Genomic DNA, 21,569 nt, shown 5'->3' with positions numbered 1-21,569 from the left:
GAGTGTTTAAACACCACTTTTACCCATTTTGTCCCGAAACAGGCTAAAACCGAAAATACACTGGTTCAAAGGAGTGAACAGATTTTTACTGTTTCTAGGGTCAAAATGTGTGACAATCCAATGAATTTGACTAATTGAAAGAGTTCCGGATGAATTTGGAGTGTTTAGACAACACTTAAACCCGTTTTATCCCAAAACACGCTTAAACCGAGAAAACAGGCTAAAATCAAGAGAAAACATTGATTTGAAGCAGTAAACAGCTATGTTACTCTTTCTAGGGTCAAAATATGTAACAATCCAATGCATTTGACTAATTATAAGAGTTCGGGTTGAATTTGGAGTGTTTAAACACCACGTTTACCTATTTTGTCCCGAAACAAGCTAAAATCGAGAAAACATTGATTCGAAGCAGTGAACAGCTTGTTACTGTTTCTAGGGTCAAAATGTGTGACAATCCAATGAATTTGACTAATTGTAAGAGTTCCGGATGAATTTGGAGTGTTTAGACAACACTTAAACCCATTTTATCCCAAAACACGCTTAAACCGAGAAAACAGGCTAAAATCGAGAGAAAACATTGATTCAAAGCAGTAAACAGCTATATTACTCTTTCTAGGGTAAAAATATGTAACAATCCAATGCATTTGACTAATTATAAGAGTTCGGGTTGAATTTGAAGTGTTTAGACACCACTTTTACCCATTTTGTCCCAAAACAGGCTAAATCCGAGAAAACATTGATTCGAAGAAGTAAACAGCGTTGTTACTGTTTCTATGGTCAGAATTTGTGACCATTCAATGCATTTGACTAATTGTAAGAGCTCAGGATGAATTTGTAGTGTTTAGACAAAACTTAAGCCTGTTTTATCCCAAACAGGCTTAAACCGAGAAAACAGGCTAAAACCGAGAGAAACATTGATTCGAAGCAGTAAACAGCTATGTTACCAATGCATTTGACTAATTGTAAGAGCTCGGGATGAATTTGTAGTGTTTAGACAACACTTAAACCCGTTTTATCCCAAAACATGCTTAAACCAAGAACAGATGCTAAAAACGAGAGAAAACATTGATTTGAAGCAGTAAACAGCTATGTTACTGTTTCTAGGGTAAAAATATGTAACAATCCAATGCATTTGACTAATTACATGAGTTCGGGTTGAATTTGGAGTGTTTAGACACCACTTTTACCCATTTTGTCCCGAAACAGGCTAAAACCGAGAAAAACACTGATTCGAAGGAGTGAACAGCTTTTTACTGCTTATAGGGTCAAAATGTGTGACAATCCAATGAATTTTACTAATTGTAAGAGTTCCAGAAAAATTTGGAGTGTTTAGACAACACTTAAACCGTTTTATCCTAAACAGGCTTAAATCGAGAAAACAGGCTAAAACCGAGAGAAACATGGATTCGAAGCAGTAAACAGCTATTTTACTCTTTCTAGGGTCAAAATATGTATCAATCCAATGCATTTGACTAATTATAAGAGTTCGGGTTGAATTTGGAATGTTTAAACACCATGTTTACCCATTTTGTCCCGAAACAGGCTAAAAGCGAGAAAACATTGATTCGAAGCAGTGAACAGCTTTGTTACTGTTTCTAGGGTCAAAATGTGTGACAATCCAATGTATTTGACTAATTGTAACAGTTCCGGATGAATTTGGAGTGTTTAGACAACACTTAAGCCCATTTTATCCCAAAACAAGCTTAAACCAAGAAAACATGCTAAAACCGAGAGAAAACATTGATTTGAAGCAGTAACAGCTATATTACTCTTTCTAGGGTCAAAATATGTAACAATCCAATGCATTTGACTAATTATAAGAGTTCGGGTTGAATTTGGAGTGTTTAAACACCACTTTTACCCATTTTGTCCCGAAACAGGCTAAAACCGAAAAAACACTGATTCGAAGGAGTGAACAGCTTTTTACTGCTTATAGGGTCAAAATGTGTGACAATCCAATGAATTTTACTAATTGTAAGAAATCCAGAAAAATTTGGAGTGTTTAGACAACACTTAAACCGTTTTATTCTAAACAGGCTTAAACCGAGAAAACAGGCTAAAACCGAGAGAAACATGGATTCGAAGCAGTAAACAGCTATTTTACTCTTTCTAGGGTCAAAATATGTAACAATCCAATGCATTTGACTAATTACATGAGTTCGGGTTGAATTTGGAGTGTTTAGACACCACTTTTACCCATTTTGTCCCGAAACAGGCTAAAACCGAGAAAAGCACTGATTCGAAGGAGTGAACAGCTTTTTACTGCTTATAGGGTCAAAATGTGTGACAATCCAATGAATTTTACTAATTGTAAGAGTTCCAGAAAAATTTGGAGTGTTTAGACAACACTTAAACCGTTTTATCCTAAACAGGCTTAAATCGAGAAAACAGGCTAAAACTGAGAGAAACATGGATTCGAAGCAGTAAACAGCTATTTTACTCTTTCTAGGGTCAAAATATGTATCAATCCAATGCATTTGACTAATTATATGAGTTCGGGTTGAATTTGGAGTGTTTAGACACCACTTTTACCCATTTTGTCCTGAAACAGGCTAAATTCGAGAAAACATTGATTCGAAGAAGTAAACAGCTTTGTTACTGTTTCTATGGTCAGAATGTGTGACCATTCAATGCATTTGACTAATTGTAAGAGCTCAGGATGAATTTGTAGTGTTTAGACAAAAATTAAGCTCGTTTAATCCCAAACAGGCTTAAACCGAGAAAACAGGCTAAAACCGAGAGAAACATTGATTCGAAGCAGTACAAAGCAATGTTACTCTTTCTAGGGTCAAAATATGTAACAATCCAATGCATTTTACTAATTATAAGAGTTCGGGTTGAATTTGGAGTGTTTAAACACCACTTTTACCCATTTTGTCCCGAAACAGGCTAAAACCGAGAAAACATTGATTCGAAGAAGTAAACAGCTTTGTTACTGTTTCTATAGTCAGAATTTGTGACCATTCAATGCATTTGACTAATTGTAAGAGCTCAGGATGAATTTGTAGTGTTTAGACAAAACTTAAGCCTGTTTTATCCCAAACAGGCTTAAACCGAGAAAACAGGCTAAAACCGAGAGAAACATTGACTCGAAGCAGTAAACAGCTATGTTACCAATGCATTTGACTAATTGTAAGAGCTCGGGATGAATTTGTAGTGTTTAGACAACACTTAAACCCGTTTTATCCCAAAACAAGCTTAAACCAAGAACAGATGCTAAAAACGAGAGAAAACATTGATTTGAAGCAGTAAACAGCTATGTTACTGTTTCTAGGGTTAAAATATGTAACAATCCAATGCATTTGTCTAATTATAAGAGTTCGGGTTGAATTTGGAGTGTTTAAACACCATGTTTACCCATTTTGTCCCGAAACAGGCTAAAAGCGAGAAAACATTGATTCGAAGCAGTGAACAGCTTTGTTACTGTTTCTAGGGTCAAAATGTGTGACAACCCAATGCATTTGACTAATTGTAACAGTTCCGGATGAATTTGGAGTGTTTAGACAACACTTAAGCCCATTTTATCCCAAAACAAGCTTAAACCAAGAAAACATGCTAAAACCGAGAGAAAACATTGATTTGAAGCAGTAACAGCTATATTACTCTTTCTAGGGTCAAAATATGTAACAATCCAATGCATTTGACTAATTATAAGAGTTCGGGTTGAATTTGGAGTGTTTAAACACCACTTTTACCCATTTTGTCCCGAAACAGGCTAAAACCGAAAAAACACTGATTCGAAGGAGTGAACAGCTTTTTACTGCTTATAGGGTCAAAATGTGTGACAATCCAATGAATTTTACTAATTGTAAGAGTTCCAGAAAAATTTGGAGTGTTTAGACAACACTTAAACCGTTTTATTCTAAACAGGCTTAAACCGAGAAAACAGGCTAAAACCGAGAGAAACATGGATTCGAAGCAGTAAACAGCTATTTTACTCTTTCTAGGGTCAAAATATGTAACAATCCAATGCATTTGACTAATTACATGATTCGAAGGAGTGAACAGCTTTTTACTGCTTATAGGGTCAAAATGTGTGACAATCCAATGAATTTTACTAATTGTAAGAGTTCCAGAAAAATTTGGAGTGTTTAGACAACACTTAAACCGTTTTATCCTAAACAGGCTTAAATCGAGAAAACAGGCTAAAACCGAGAGAAACATGGATTCGAAGCAGTAAACAGCTATTTTACTCTTTCTAGGGTCAAAATATGTAACAATCCAATGCATTTGACTAATTATATGAGTTCGGGTTGAATTTGGAGTGTTTAGACACCACTTTTACCCATTTTGTCCTGAAACAGGCTAAATTCGAGAAAACATTGATTCGAAGAAGTAAACAGCTTTGTTACTGTTTCTATGGTCAGAATTTGTGACCATTCAATGCATTTGACTAATTGTAAGAGCTCAGGATGAATTTGTAGTGTTTAGACAAAACTGAAGCCTGTTTTATCCCAAACAGGCTTAAACCGAGAAAACAGGCTAAAACCGAGAGAAACATTGATTCGAAGCAGTAAACAGCTATGTTACCAATGCATTTGACTAATTGTAAGAGCTCGGGATGAATTTGTAGTGTTTAGACAACACTTAAACCCGTTTTATCCCAAAACAAGCTTAAACCAAGAAAACATGCTAAAAACGAGAGAAAACATTGATTTGAAGCAGTAAACAGCTATGTTACTGTTTCTAGGGTTAAAATATGTAACAATCCAATGCATTTGACTAATTATAAGAGTTCGGGTTGAATTTGGAGTGTTTAAACACCACCTTTACCCATTTTGTCCCGAAATAGGCTAAAAGCGAGAAAAAATTGATTCGAAGCAGTGAACAGCTTTGTTACTGTTTCTAGGGTCAAAATGTGTGACAATCCAATGCATTTGACTAATTGTAACAGTTCCGGATGAATTTGGAGTGTTTAGACAACACTTAAGCCCGTTTTATCCCAAAAACAAGCTTAAACCAAGAAAACATGCTAAAACCGAGAGAAAACATTGATTTGAAGCAGTAACAGCTATATTACTCTTTCTAGGGTCAAAATATGTAACAATCCAATGCATTTGACTAATTATAAGAGTTCAGGTTGAATTTGGAGTGTTTAAACACCACTTTTACCCATTTTGTCCCGAAACAGGCTAAAACCGAGAAAAACACTGATTCGAAGGAGTGAACAGCTTTTTACTGCTTATAGGGTCAAAATGTGTGACAATCCAATGAATTTTACTAATTGTAAGAGTTCCAGAAAAATTTGGAGTGTTTAGACAACACTTTAACCGTTTTATCCTAAACAGGCTTAAATCGAGAAAACAGGCTAAAACCGAGAGAAACATGGATTCGAAGCAGTAAACAGCTATTTTACTCTTTCTAGGGTCAAAATATGTAACAATCCAATGCATTTGACTAATTACATGAGTTCGGGTTGAATTTGGAGTGTTTAGACACCACTTTTACCCATTTTGTCCCGAAACAGGCTAAAACCGAGAAAAACACTGATTCGAAGGAGTGAACAGATTTTTACTGCTTATAGGGTCAAAATGTGTGACAATCCAATGAATTTTACTAATTGTAAGAGTTCCAGAAAAATTTGGAGTGTTTAGACAACACTTAAACCGTTTTATCCTAACCAGGCTTAAATCGAGAAAACAGGCTAAAACCGAGAGAAACATGGATTCGAAGCAGTAAACAGCTATTTTACTCTTTCTAGGGTCAAAATATGTAACAATCCAATGCATTTGACTAATTATATGACTTCGGGTTGAATTTGGAGTGTTTAGACACCACTTTTACCCATTTTGTTCCAAAACAGGCTAAATCCGAGAAAACATTGATTCGAAGAAGTAAACAGCTTTGTTACTGTTTCTATGGTCAGAATTTGTGACCATTCAATGCATTTGACTAATTGTAAGAGCTCAGGATGAATTTGTAGTGTTTAGACAAAACTTAAGCCTGTTTTATCCCAAACAGGCTTAAACCGAGAAAACAGGCTAAAACCGAGAGAAACATTGATTCGAAGCAGTAAACAGCTATGTTACCAATGCATTTGACTAATTGTAAGAGCTCGGGATGAATTTGTAGTGTTTAGACAACACTTAAACCCGTTTTATCCCAAAACAAGCTTAAACCAAGAAAACATGCTAAAAACGAGAGAAAACATTGATTTGAAGCAGTAAACAGCTATGTTACTGTTTCTAGGGTTAAAATATGTAACAATCCAATGCATTTGACTAATTATAAGAGTTCGGGTTGAATTTGGAGTGTTTAAACACCACGTTTACCCATTTTGTCCCGAAACAGGCTAAAAGCGAGAAAAAATTGATTCGAAGCAGTGAACAGCTTTGTTACTGTTTCTAGGGTCAAAATGTGTGACAATCCAATGCATTTGACTAATTGTAACAGTTCCGGATGAATTTGGAGTGTTTAGACAACACTTAAGCCCGTTTTATCCCAAAAACAAGCTTAAACCAAGAAAACATGCTAAAACCGAGAGAAAACATTGATTTGAAGCAGTAACAGCTATATTACTCTTTCTAGGGTCAAAATATGTAACAATCCAATGCATTTGACTAATTATAAGAGTTCGGGTTGAATTTGGAGTGTTTAAACACCACTTTTACCCATTTTGTCCCGAAACATGCTAAAACCGAGAAAACACTGATTCGAAGGAGTGAACAGCTTTTTACTGCTTATAGGGTCAAAATGTGTGACAATCCAATGAATTTTACTAATTGTAAGAGTTCCAGAAAAATTTGGAGTGTTTAGACAACACTTAAACCGTTTTATCCTAAACAGGCTTAAATCGAGAAAACAGGCTAAAACCGAGAGAAACATGGATTCGAAGCAGTAAACAGCTATTTTACTCTTTCTAGGGTCAAAATATGTAACAATCCAATGCATTTGACTAATTATATGAGTTCGGGTTGAATTTGGAGTGTTTAGACACCACCTTTACCCATTTTGTCCTGAAATAGGCTAAATTCGAGAAAACATTGATTCGAAGAAGTAAACAGCTTTGTTACTGTTTCTAAGGTCAGAATGTGTGACCATTCAATGCTTTTGACAAATTGTAGGAGCTCAGGATGAATTTGTAGTGTTTAGACAAAAATTAAACCCGTTTTATCCCAAAACACGCTTAAACCGAGAAAACAGGCTAAAATCGAGAGAAAACATTGATTCGAAGCAGTAAACAGCTATATTACTCTTTCTAGGGTAAAAATATGTAACAATCCAATGCATTTGACTAATTATAAGAGTTCGGGTTGAATTTGAAGTGTTTAGACACCACTTTTACCCATTTTTTCCCAAAACAGGCTAAATCCGAGAAAACATTGATTCGAAGAAGTAAACAGCTTTGTTACTGTTTCTAGGGTCAAAATGTGTGACAATCCAATGCATTTGACTAATTGTAAGAGCTCAGGATGAATTTGTAGTGTTTAGACAAAACTTAAGCCTGTTTTATCCCAAACAGGCTTAAACCGAGAAAACAGGCTAAAACCGAGAGAAACATTGATTCGAAGCAGTAAACAGCTATGTTACCAATGCATTTGACTAATTGTAAGAGCTCAGGATGAATTTGTAGTGTTTAGACAACACTTAAACCCGTTTTATCCCAAAACAAGCTTAAACCAAGAAAACATGCTAAAAACGAGAGAAAACATTGATTTGAAGCAGTAAACAGCTATGTTACTGTTTCTAGGGTTAAAATATGTAACAATCCAATGCATTTGACTAATTATAAGAGTTCGGGTTGAATTTGGAGTGTTTAAACACCAAGTTTACCCATTTTGTCCCGAAACAGGCTAAAAGCAAGAAAACATTGATTCGAAGCAGTGAACAGCTTTGTTACTGTTTCTAGGGTCAAAATGTGTGACAATCCAATGCATTTGACTAATTGTAACAGTTCCGGATGAATTTGGAGTGTTTAGACAACACTTAAGCCCGTTTTATCCCAAAAACAAGCTTAAACCAAGAAAACATGCTAAAACCGAGAGAAAACATTGATTTGAAGCAGTAACAGCTATATTACTCTTTCTAGGGTCAAAATATGTAACAATCCAATGCATTTGACTAATTATAAGAGTTCGGGTTGAATTTGGAGTGTTTAAACACCACGTTTACCCATTTTGTCCCGAAACAGGCTAAAACCGAGAAAAACACTGATTCGAAGGAGTGAACAGCTTTTTACTGCTTATAGACAATCCAATGAATTTTACTAATTGTAAGAGTTCCAGAAAAATTTGGAGTGTTTAGACAACACTTAAACCGTTTTATCCTAAACAGGCTTAAATCGAGAAAACAGGCTAAAACCGAGAGAAACATGGATTCGAAGCAGTAAACAGCTATTTTACTCTTTCTAGGGTCAAAATATGTAGCAATCCAATGCATTTGACTAATTACATGAGTTCGGGTTGAATTTGGAGTGTTTAGACACCACTTTTACCCATTTTGTCCCGAAACAGGCTAAAACCGAGAAAAACACTGATTCGAAGAAGTGAACAGCTTTTTACTGCTTATAGGGTCAAAATGTGTGACAATCCAATGAATTTTACTAATTGTAAGAGTTCCAGAAAAATTTGGAGTGTTTAGACAACACTTAAACCGTTTTATCCTAAACAGGCTTAAATCGAGAAAACAGGCTAAAACCGAGAGAAACATGGATTCGAAGCAGTAAACAGCTATTTTACTCTTTCTAGGGTCAAAATATGTATCAATCCAATGCATTTGACTAATTATAAGAGTTCGGGTTGAATTTGGAGTGTTTAAACACCACTTTTACCCATTTTGTCCCGAAATAGGCTAAAAGCGAGAAAAAATTGATTCGAAGCAGTGAACAGCTTTGTTACTGTTTCTAGGGTCAAAATGTGTGACAATCCAATGCATTTGACTAATTGTAACAGTTCCGGATGAATTTGGAGTGTTTAGACAACACTTAAGCCCGTTTTATCCCAAAAACAAGCTTAAACCAAGAAAACATGCTAAAACCGAGAGAAAACATTGATTTGAAGCAGTAACAGCTATATTACTCTTTCTAGGGTCAAAATATGTAACAATCCAATGCATTTGACTAATTATAAGAGTTCAGGTTGAATTTGGAGTGTTTAAACACCACTTTTACCCATTTTGTCCCGAAACAGGCTAAAACCGAGAAAAACACTGATTCGAAGGAGTGAACAGCTTTTTACTGCTTATAGGGTCAAAATGTGTGACAATCCAATGAATTTTACTAATTGTAAGAGTTCCAGAAAAATTTGGAGTGTTTAGACAACACTTTAACCGTTTTATCCTAAACAGGCTTAAATCGAGAAAACAGGCTAAAACCGAGAGAAACATGGATTCGAAGCAGTAAACAGCTATTTTACTCTTTCTAGGGTCAAAATATGTAACAATCCAATGCATTTGACTAATTACATGAGTTCGGGTTGAATTTGGAGTGTTTAGACACCACTTTTACCCATTTTGTCCCGAAACAGGCTAAAACCGAGAAAAACACTGATTCGAAGGAGTGAACAGATTTTTACTGCTTATAGGGTCAAAATGTGTGACAATCCAATGAATTTTACTAATTGTAAGAGTTCCAGAAAAATTTGGAGTGTTTAGACAACACTTAAACCGTTTTATCCTAAACAGGCTTAAATCGAGAAAACAGGCTAAAACCGAGAGAAACATGGATTCGAAGCAGTAAACAGCTATTTTACTCTTTCTAGGGTCAAAATATGTAACAATCCAATGCATTTGACTAATTATATGACTTCGGGTTGAATTTGGAGTGTTTAGACACCACTTTTACCCATTTTGTTCCAAAACAGGCTAAATCCGAGAAAACATTGATTCGAAGAAGTAAACAGCTTTGTTACTGTTTCTATGGTCAGAATTTGTGACCATTCAATGCATTTGACTAATTGTAAGAGCTCAGGATGAATTTGTAGTGTTTAGACAAAACTTAAGCCTGTTTTATCCCAAACAGGCTTAAACCGAGAAAACAGGCTAAAACCGAGAGAAACATTGATTCGAAGCAGTAAACAGCTATGTTACCAATGCATTTGACTAATTGTAAGAGCTCGGGATGAATTTGTAGTGTTTAGACAACACTTAAACCCGTTTTATCCCAAAACAAGCTTAAACCAAGAAAACATGCTAAAAACGAGAGAAAACATTGATTTGAAGCAGTAAACAGCTATGTTACTGTTTCTAGGGTTAAAATATGTAACAATCCAATGCATTTGACTAATTATAAGAGTTCGGGTTGAATTTGGAGTGTTTAAACACCACGTTTACCCATTTTGTCCCGAAACAGGCTAAAAGCGAGAAAAAATTGATTCGAAGCAGTGAACAGCTTTGTTACTGTTTCTAGGGTCAAAATGTGTGACAATCCAATGCATTTGACTAATTGTAACAGTTCCGGATGAATTTGGAGTGTTTAGACAACACTTAAGCCCGTTTTATCCCAAAAACAAGCTTAAACCAAGAAAACATGCTAAAACCGAGAGAAAACATTGATTTGAAGCAGTAACAGCTATATTACTCTTTCTAGGGTCAAAATATGTAACAATCCAATGCATTTGACTAATTATAAGAGTTCGGGTTGAATTTGGAGTGTTTAAACACCACTTTTACCCATTTTGTCCCGAAACATGCTAAAACCGAGAAAACACTGATTCGAAGGAGTGAACAGCTTTTTACTGCTTATAGGGTCAAAATGTGTGACAATCCAATGAATTTTACTAATTGTAAGAGTTCCAGAAAAATTTGGAGTGTTTAGACAACACTTAAACCGTTTTATCCTAAACAGGCTTAAATCGAGAAAACAGGCTAAAACCGAGAGAAACATGGATTCGAAGCAGTAAACAGCTATTTTACTCTTTCTAGGGTCAAAATATGTAACAATCCAATGCATTTGACTAATTATATGAGTTCGGGTTGAATTTGGAGTGTTTAGACACCACCTTTACCCATTTTGTCCTGAAATAGGCTAAATTCGAGAAAACATTGATTCGAAGAAGTAAACAGCTTTGTTACTGTTTCTAAGGTCAGAATGTGTGACCATTCAATGCTTTTGACAAATTGTAGGAGCTCAGGATGAATTTGTAGTGTTTAGACAAAAATTAAACCCGTTTTATCCCAAAACACGCTTAAACCGAGAAAACAGGCTAAAATCGAGAGAAAACATTGATTCGAAGCAGTAAACAGCTATATTACTCTTTCTAGGGTAAAAATATGTAACAATCCAATGCATTTGACTAATTATAAGAGTTCGGGTTGAATTTGAAGTGTTTAGACACCACTTTTACCCATTTTTTCCCAAAACAGGCTAAATCCGAGAAAACATTGATTCGAAGAAGTAAACAGCTTTGTTACTGTTTCTAGGGTCAAAATGTGTGACAATCCAATGCATTTGACTAATTGTAAGAGCTCAGGATGAATTTGTAGTGTTTAGACAAAACTTAAGCCTGTTTTATCCCAAACAGGCTTAAACCGAGAAAACAGGCTAAAACCGAGAGAAACATTGATTCGAAGCAGTAAACAGCTATGTTACCAATGCATTTGACTAATTGTAAGAGCTCAGGATGAATTTGTAGTGTTTAGACAACACTTAAACCCGTTTTATCCCAAAACAAGCTTAAACCAAGAAAACATGCTAAAAACGAGAGAAAACATTGATTTGAAGCAGTAAACAGCTATGTTACTGTTTCTAGGGTTAAAATATGTAACAATCCAATGCATTTGACTAATTATAAGAGTTCGGGTTGAATTTGGAGTGTTTAAACACCAAGTTTACCCATTTTGTCCCGAAACAGGCTAAAAGCAAGAAAACATTGATTCGAAGCAGTGAACAGCTTTGTTACTGTTTCTAGGGTCAAAATGTGTGACAATCCAATGCATTTGACTAATTGTAACAGTTCCGGATGAATTTGGAGTGTTTAGACAACACTTAAGCCCGTTTTATCCCAAAAACAAGCTTAAACCAAGAAAACATGCTAAAACCGAGAGAAAACATTGATTTGAAGCAGTAACAGCTATATTACTCTTTCTAGGGTCAAAATATGTAACAATCCAATGCATTTGACTAATTATAAGAGTTCGGGTTGAATTTGGAGTGTTTAAACACCACTTTTACCCATTTTGTCCCGAAACATGCTAAAACCGAGAAAACACTGATTCGAAGGAGTGAACAGCTTTTTACTGCTTATAGGGTCAAAATGTGTGACAATCCAATGAATTTTACTAATTGTAAGAGTTCCAGAAAAATTTGGAGTGTTTAGACAACACTTAAACCGTTTTATCCTAAACAGGCTTAAATCGAGAAAACAGGCTAAAACCGAGAGAAACATGGATTCGAAGCAGTAAACAGCTATTTTACTCTTTCTAGGGTCAAAATATGTAACAATCCAATGCATTTGACTAATTATATGAGTTCGGGTTGAATTTGGAGTGTTTAGACACCACCTTTACCCATTTTGTCCTGAAATAGGCTAAATTCGAGAAAACATTGATTCGAAGAAGTAAACAGCTTTGTTACTGTTTCTAAGGTCAGAATGTGTGACCATTCAATGCTTTTGACAAATTGTAGGAGCTCAGGATGAATTTGTAGTGTTTAGACAAAAATTAAACCCGTTTTATCCCAAAACACGCTTAAACCGAGAAAACAGGCTAAAATCGAGAGAAAACATTGATTCGAAGCAGTAAACAGCTATATTACTCTTTCTAGGGTAAAAATATGTAACAATCCAATGCATTTGACTAATTATAAGAGTTCGGGTTGAATTTGAAGTGTTTAGACACCACTTTTACCCATTTTTTCCCAAAACAGGCTAAATCCGAGAAAACATTGATTCGAAGAAGTAAACAGCTTTGTTACTGTTTCTAGGGTCAAAATGTGTGACAATCCAATGCATTTGACTAATTGTAAGAGCTCAGGATGAATTTGTAGTGTTTAGACAAAACTTAAGCCTGTTTTATCCCAAACAGGCTTAAACCGAGAAAACAGGCTAAAACCGAGAGAAACATTGATTCGAAGCAGTAAACAGCTATGTTACCAATGCATTTGACTAATTGTAAGAGCTCAGGATGAATTTGTAGTGTTTAGACAACACTTAAACCCGTTTTATCCCAAAACAAGCTTAAACCAAGAAAACATGCTAAAAACGAGAGAAAACATTGATTTGAAGCAGTAAACAGCTATGTTACTGTTTCTAGGGTTAAAATATGTAACAATCCAATGCATTTGACTAATTATAAGAGTTCGGGTTGAATTTGGAGTGTTTAAACACCAAGTTTACCCATTTTGTCCCGAAACAGGCTAAAAGCAAGAAAACATTGATTCGAAGCAGTGAACAGCTTTGTTACTGTTTCTAGGGTCAAAATGTGTGACAATCCAATGCATTTGACTAATTGTAACAGTTCCGGATGAATTTGGAGTGTTTAGACAACACTTAAGCCCGTTTTATCCCAAAAACAAGCTTAAACCAAGAAAACATGCTAAAACCGAGAGAAAACATTGATTTGAAGCAGTAACAGCTATATTACTCTTTCTAGGGTCAAAATATGTAACAATCCAATGCATTTGACTAATTATAAGAGTTCGGGTTGAATTTGGAGTGTTTAAACACCACGTTTACCCATTTTGTCCCGAAACAGGCTAAAACCGAGAAAAACACTGATTCGAAGGAGTGAACAGCTTTTTACTGCTTATAGACAATCCAATGAATTTTACTAATTGTAAGAGTTCCAGAAAAATTTGGAGTGTTTAGACAACACTTAAACCGTTTTATCCTAAACAGGCTTAAATCGAGAAAACAGGCTAAAACCGAGAGAAACATGGATTCGAAGCAGTAAACAGCTATTTTACTCTTTCTAGGGTCAAAATATGTAGCAATCCAATGCATTTGACTAATTACATGAGTTCGGGTTGAATTTGGAGTGTTTAGACACCACTTTTACCCATTTTGTCCCGAAACAGGCTAAAACCGAGAAAAACACTGATTCGAAGTAGTGAACAGCTTTTTACTGCTTATAGGGTCAAAATGTGTGACAATCCAATGAATTTTACTAATTGTAAGAGTTCCAGAAAAATTTGGAGTGTTTAGACAACACTTAAACCGTTTTATCCTAAACAGGCTTAAATCGAGAAAACAGGCTAAAACCGAGAGAAACATGGATTCGAAGCAGTAAACAGCTATTTTACTCTTTCTAGGGTCAAAATATGTATCAATCCAATGCATTTGACTAATTATATGAGTTCGGGTTGAATTTGGAGTGTTTAGACACCACTTTTACCCATTTTGTCCTGAAACACGCTAAATTCGAGAAAACATTGATTCGAAGAAGTAAACAGCTTTGTTACTGTTTCTATGGTCAGAATGTGTGACCATTCAATGCATTTGACTAATTGTAAGAGCTCAGGATGAATTTGTAGTGTTTAGACAAAAATTAAGCTCGTTTTATCCCAAACAGGCTTAAACCGAGAAAACAGGCTAAAACCGAGAGAAACATTGATTCGAAGCAGTAAACAGCTATGTTACCAATGCGTTTGACTAATTTTAAGAGCTCGGGATGAATTTGTAGTGTTTAGACAACACTTAAACCCGTTTTATCCCATAACAAGCTTAAACCAAGAAAACATGCTAAAACCGAGAGAAAACATTGATTTGAAGCAGTAAACAGCTATGTTACTCTTTCTAGGGTCAAAATATGTAACAATCCAATGCATTTGACTAATTATAAGAGTTCGGGTTAAATTTGGAGTGTTTAAACACCACGTTTACCCATTTTGTCCCGAAACAAGCTAAAATCGAGAAAACATTGATTCGAAGCAGTGAACAGCTTGTTACTGTTTCTAGGGTCAAAATGTGTGACAATCCAATGCATTTGACTAATTGTAAGAGTTCGGGATGAATTTGGAGTGTTTAGACAACACTTAAGCCCGTTTTATCCCAAAACAAGCTTAAACCAAGAAAACATGCTAACACCGATAGAAAACATTGATTTGAAGCAGTAAACAGCTATGTTACTCTTTCTAGGGTCAATATATGTAACAATCCAATGCATTTGACTAATTATAAGAGTTCGGGTTGAATTTGGAGTGTTTAAACACCACTTTTACCCATTTTGTCCCGAAACAGGCTAAAACCGAAAATACACTGGTTCAAAGGAGTGAACAGATTTTTACTTTTTCTAGGGTCAAAATGTGTGACAATCCAATGAATTTGACTAATTGTAAGAGTTCCGGATGAATTTGGAGTGTTTAGACAACACTTAAACCCGTTTTATCCCAAAACACGCTTAAACCGAGAAAACAGGCTAAAATCGAGAGAAAACATTGATTCGAAGCAGTAAACAGCTATATTACTCTTTCTAGGGTAAAAATATGTAACAATCCAATGCATTTGACTAATTATAAGTGTTCGGGTTGAATTTGAAGTGTTTAGACACTACTTTTACCCATTTTTTCCCAAAACAGGCTAAATCCGAGAAAACATTGATTCGAAGAAGTAAACAGCTTTGTTACTGTTTCTAGGGTCAAAATGTGTGACAATCCAATGCATTTGACTAATTGTAAGAGCTCAGGATGAATTTGTAGTGTTTAGACAAAACTTAAGCCTGTTTTATCCCAAACAGGCTTAAACCGAGAAAACAGGCTAAACCCGAGAGAAACATTGATTCGAAGCAGTAAACAGCTATGTTACCAATGCATTTGACTAATTGTAAGAGCTCAGGATGAATTTGTAGTGTTTAGACAACACTTAAACCCGTTTTATCCCAAAACAAGCTTAAACCAAGAAAACATGCTAAAAACGAGAGAAAACATTGATTTGAAGCAGTAAACAGCTATGTTACTGTTTCTAGGGTTAAAATATGTAACAATCCAATGCATTTGACTAATTATCAGAGTTCGGGTTGAATTTGGAGTGTTTAAACACCAAGTTTACCCATTTTGTCCCGAAACAGGCTAAATGCAAGAAAACATTGATTCGAAGCAGTGAACAGCTTAGTTACTGTTTCTAGGGTCAAAATGTGTGACAATCCAATGCATTTGACTAATTGTAACAGTTCCGGATGAATTTGGAGTGTTTAGACAACACTTAAGCCCGTTTTATCCCAAAAACAAGCTTAAACCAAGAAAACATGCTAAAACCGAGAGAAAACATTGATTTGAAGCAGTAACAGCTATATTACTCTTTCTAGGGTCAAAATATGTAACAATCCAATGCATTTGACTAATTATAAGAGTTCCGGTTGAATTTGGAGTGTTTAAACACCACTTTTATCCATTTTGTCCCGAAACAGGCTAAAACCGAGAAAAACACTGATTCGAAGGAGTGAACAGCTTTTTAATGCTTATAGGGTCAAAATGTGTGACAATCCAATAAATTTTACTAATTGTAAGAGTTCCAGAAAAATTTGGAGTGTTTAGACTATGAACCGGCACACACACTTGTCCGTACGACCGTACGGACGTCCGTACGACCAACCAACGGGCCATCCTCAAATAGAAGTCTTCATGAGCCCAATCCACCAAAGAGATCCTCCAACGGTCGCCATTCATCTCGATCCTTCCTTTGTAGCCGTTGGAGCAAGTTGCAAGAGAGAAGAGGAGATCACATGTTAGAATAAGGAGATGTCGCTTTCTCCTCATATTAGTGTGCATAGGATCCTAAGAGAATATCCTATTTGTATATGTCTTTAAATAGTTTGTAAGCATCATACTAATAGAAGTAAGAAAAGAGTTTATTCTCTTTCTCCAACACTCTCTCTCAATCGTTCACTCTCCTCACTCTTTACACGATTTCACTCTCTTTCATACTCTCTTCCATAATCTCTTGATTACTCTACTCTCAAACTTACATGGTATCAGAGCAGATTTGATTCTGTTCTTGCCTCAAATCTCCATCACTCCCTTCCGCATTCTCTTTCTTGTTCTTGAAATTTCTTGTTCTTGAATCTTCTTTCTTTAACCGTTGGACAATAGCTTTAACCAACGGTCTCTTCATCCTTTTCCATGGAAACTACCAAAACTCTCATTGTTCCAGTTACTCTCAAGGGAGAGAATTACTTACTGTGGGCTAGAACCACAAAGACAGCCCTATGCGGCCGAGGACTTTGGTCCCATGTTGAGACAAGCGAAGCTCCTAGTGGCGAGACCACCAAAGACGGCAAGGATCTTGTCGATGAGAAGAACAAGTGGTTTCAAGAAGATCAGGGAGTCCTAGCTATCATTCAAAACTCCCTAGATGCACCTATACTTGAAGCTTACTCTTATTGCGAGACAGCAAAAGACTTGTGGGACACTCTCAAGAATGTTTTTGGGAATGTTACAAATGTAAACCGAATTTTTGAGATTAAGAGGGCCATCAACAACCTCAACCAAGAAGACATGGAGTTCACCAAGCACTTTGGGAAGTTTAGGTCCCTTTGGGCTGAACTAGAGATGCTCCGGCCGGCGACTATAGATCCGGCCATTCTGAATGAGAGGCGTGAACAAGATAAGGTGTTCGGCCTTCTCTTGACCTTGAACCCCTCCTACAATGACCTTATCAAGCATATTCTACGGTCGGACAAGCTCCCTAGCCTTGATGATGTCTGTAACCAAATTCAAAAGGAGCATGGCTCCATGGGATTGTTTGGCGGCAAGGGAGAACTTGTGACCGCTAACAAAGCTGAGACGGCATCAGCAAACAAGGGCTACTACAAGCCGGAGGACAAGAACAACCCGCCATTTTGTGAGCATTGTAAGAAGCTTGGTCACTTCAAGAGCCGCTGCTGGATTCTACACCCTCATCTAGCACCACCGCCAGGTACCATCCGAGGTGGACGACCAAACCGCGGAGGACCACCGAGAGCTCATCAAGCAGTAGCCATGGGGGAGTCAATCTCTGAGCAGCCTCAACAAGTGACCAGTGGAACTGCTCTTGCTGCAGCATCGTCCGAGCTGGTAAGGCGGTCCGACCTTGATGCGCTCATCAAAGCCATCAAAGAGGCCACCGGTAAGGCGTTTCTTGCCTCAAACAAAATTAAACCCCTCATAGTTGATTCTGGTGCATCCCATCACATGATTAGTGATTCTAGGCTAATTAGTGATATTAAACCTGCTAATGGTAATGTAATAATAGCAAATGGTGAGAAAGTACCAGTTAAAGGCATAGGAAACTTGAAACTATTTGATAAGGAGACTAAGGCATTTTATATGCCAAACTTTACTTCTAACTTGCTATCAGTTAAGAGAGCCACTACTGATTTAAATTGTTATGCTATATTTGGTCCTAACAATGTTCATTTTCAGGATATTGAGACAAGTAAGGTTCTTGGTCAAGGAGGATCCAAGGATGACCTCTATGTGCTTGAGGACTTGAACTTATCTTCTAATGCATCTTGTTTTAATTCGGTTATTATGAAACCTAGTGATTCTATTTTACATGCTAGGCTAGGACACCCTCACACAAGAGCTTTATCCTTAATATTTCCTAATGTTTCTTTTCAAAATGATGAGTGTGAGGCTTGTATTCTTGGTAAACATTGCAAGGCTGTTTTCCCTAAATCTATTACTATTTATGAAAAATGTTTTGATTTAATTCATTCTGATGTTTGGACATCTCCTTGCTTATCTAGAGATAATCAAAAGTATTTTGTGACTTTTATTGATGAAAAATCAAAATATACTTGGATAACTTTGCTTCCCTCTAAGGATAGAGTCCTTGAGGCCTTTACTAATTTTCAAAATTATGTCACTAACCACTTTCATGCCAAGATTAAAATTTTGAGATCAGATAATGGTGGAGAGTACACAAGCCATGCCTTTAAACAATATCTAGCCAAACATGGAATTCTTCATCAAACTAGCTGTCCTTACACACCACAACAAAATGGAGTGGCTGAGAGAAAGAATAGGCATCTCATGGAAGTAGCAAGGTCTATGATGTTTCACACAAGGGTTCCAAAGAGGTTTTGGGGAGATGCTGTGCTAGCCGCTTGTTATCTTATTAACCGCACACCAACAAAGATCCTAAAGGATGTGTCTCCATTTGAGGTATTAACGAATGACAAACCTACATTTGATCACTTACGAGTGTTTGGTTGTGTGTGCTATGTGTTGCGACCAGGTGAGCTAAGAGACAAGCTTGATGCAAAGAGTACAAAGGCTATGTTTCTTGGCTACTCTACCACACAAAAGGGGTATAAGTGCTATGACCCTACAACAAGGAGGGTTCTAGTATCTCGTGATGTCAAGTTCATGGAGACACAAGGCTTTTACGATGAGAAGAATTGGGATGAGCTCCGTAACCTCTCTGATTCACCATCTGATCGGACGCGCAACCTCCGAGTAATCCTTGAGCGACTAGGTCTTGAAAACGATCGGATCACTACTGAGTCAGCCAGACCAGCATCACCAGAACAACCTGAGCCATCTACTGAGCCTGAGCCTGCTACACATGCTGATGACCATACTGAGCAGCATGAGGAAGCACCCGAGTCACTCGCGGACAACACGGCCGAAACAACCGAGGGGACGGCTGAACAGCTTGAGGAGATCATTACTCCAGGACGAGCCAACTCCGAAGCTGGGGCTATAGTTCCTCTTCGGCGCAGCCAACGTATCAAGTATCCTCCTAGTCATTGGAAGAACACCCGTGTGTACTACAACAACATGGCCGTTGCTCATCCGATTCAGGCCGTGTGCACCTTGGCTCATTTTCCGATAGAGCATCAAGTGTTTCTTGGCCATATTGATGAGGATTGGATCCCCAAGACCTATGATGAGGCTAAGCAGCACAAAGTATGGAGAGATGCAGTGGATGCCGAGAATACGGCCATGGTGCAAAATCATACATGGGACGAGGCTGACTTACCCAAGGGCAAGAAGGCTGTCACCTCTCGGTATATCTTCACAATCAAATATAAGAGCAATGGGGAGATTGAACGCCACAAAGCCCGCCTCGTCGCACGAGGTTTCACGCAAACGTATGGGGAGGACTATCTTGATACGTTTGCTCCGGTGGCTAAGCTTCACACGGTTCGAGTTGTACTCTCTCTCGCCACCAACCTCGACTGGGAACTTTGGCAAATGGACGTGAAGAACGCCTTCTTGCAAGGAGAACTGGAGGATGAAGTGTATATGCGACCACCACCGGGTTTGGAGGATACTATTGGTCCGGGAAAGGTCTTGAAACTCAACAAAGCTATCTATGGCTTGAAGCAGTCACCAAGGGCTTGGTATCACAAGCTTAGCACCACACTTCTTGACAAAGGCTTTCGCAAATCCGAAGCTGACCACACCTTGTTCACCTTACCAAGCGCCAAAGGTATAGTAGTCATTCTAGTGTATGTTGATGATATCATCATCACTGGAAGTGACTCGGTAGGTATTCAAGACTCTAAAACATTCTTGAAATCAGTTTTTTGATATTAAAGATCTTGGAGAGTTGAAATACTTTCTTGGGATAGAAGTTTATAGATCAAATGAAGGGTTATTGTTATCTCAAAGAAAGTATGCACTAGACTTATTGAGTGAAACAGGAAAACTAGGAGCTAAGGCAGTAACAACGCCCCTAGAAGAGAATTACAAGGATGGAGGACAGGGGGAGCTTGACACCGCTCCATTCGAGGACGTTAGCCTCTACCGGCGGCTAGTCGGTAAGCTCATTTATTTAACTATCACACGGCCTGACATTTGCTTTGCCGTGAACCAGGTAAGCCAGCATATGAAGAACCCCACCGTGCACCATTGGAACATGCTGACACGGATCCTCAAGTACATCAAGGGCTCACCCGGCCAAGGCATATGGATGGGACGCAACAAGAGCACCGAGTTGGTAGGCTACTGCGACGCTGACTATGCCGGAGATCGTGGGGACCGACGCTCAACCACAGGCTATTGCACGTTCCTTGGAGGGAACCTGGTCACATGGAAGAGCAAGAAGCAAAAGGTCGTCTCACTCTCAAGTGCCGAATCCGAGTATAGAGCTATGAGGAAGCTAACGACGGAGCTAATGTGGCTGAAGATGTTACTCAAGGATCTTGGAATAGAATCAACAAAGCCGATCACCATGCACTGTGATAACGAAGCAGCCATTCATATAGCAACCAATTCAGTGTTCCATGAGCGGACCAAGCACATTGAAGTGGATTGCCATAAGGTCCGAGAACAAATCAAGCTTGGAGTTGTCTTACCTTGCCATACCGAAAGCAAAGAACAACTTGCAGACGTCCTGACTAAAGCGGCGAGCCCCCAAGTGTGTGAATACATCCATCCTAAGCTTGGCCTCCTAAACCTCACTCGGCCATGACTTGCTTTGTTTTGGCGCCTACACTCTTTTTCCCTTAAGTATAGTTTTCCCAAGAGGTTTTTCTATACTAAGGTTTTTAATGAGGTGGGTGCCTATGTTTTCAAGCTTGACTAGTTCCCCAAGTCAAGCTTGAGGGGGAGTATGAACCGGCACACACACTTGTCCGTACGACCAACCAACGGGCCATCCTCAAATAGAAGTCTTCATGAGCCCAATCCACCAAAGAGATCCTCCAACGGTCGCCATTCATCTCGATCCTTCCTTTGTAGCCGTTGGAGCAAGTTGCAAGAGAGAAGA

This window comes from Camelina sativa, chromosome 6, assembly GCF_030686135.1.
Source record: "Camelina sativa cultivar CO46 ecotype springtype chromosome 6, ASM3068613v1".
Lineage (NCBI taxonomy): Eukaryota > Viridiplantae > Streptophyta > Magnoliopsida > Brassicales > Brassicaceae > Camelina > Camelina sativa.
The sequence above is the reverse complement of the archived record's forward strand: the minus strand, read 5'-3'. Positions refer to the sequence as shown.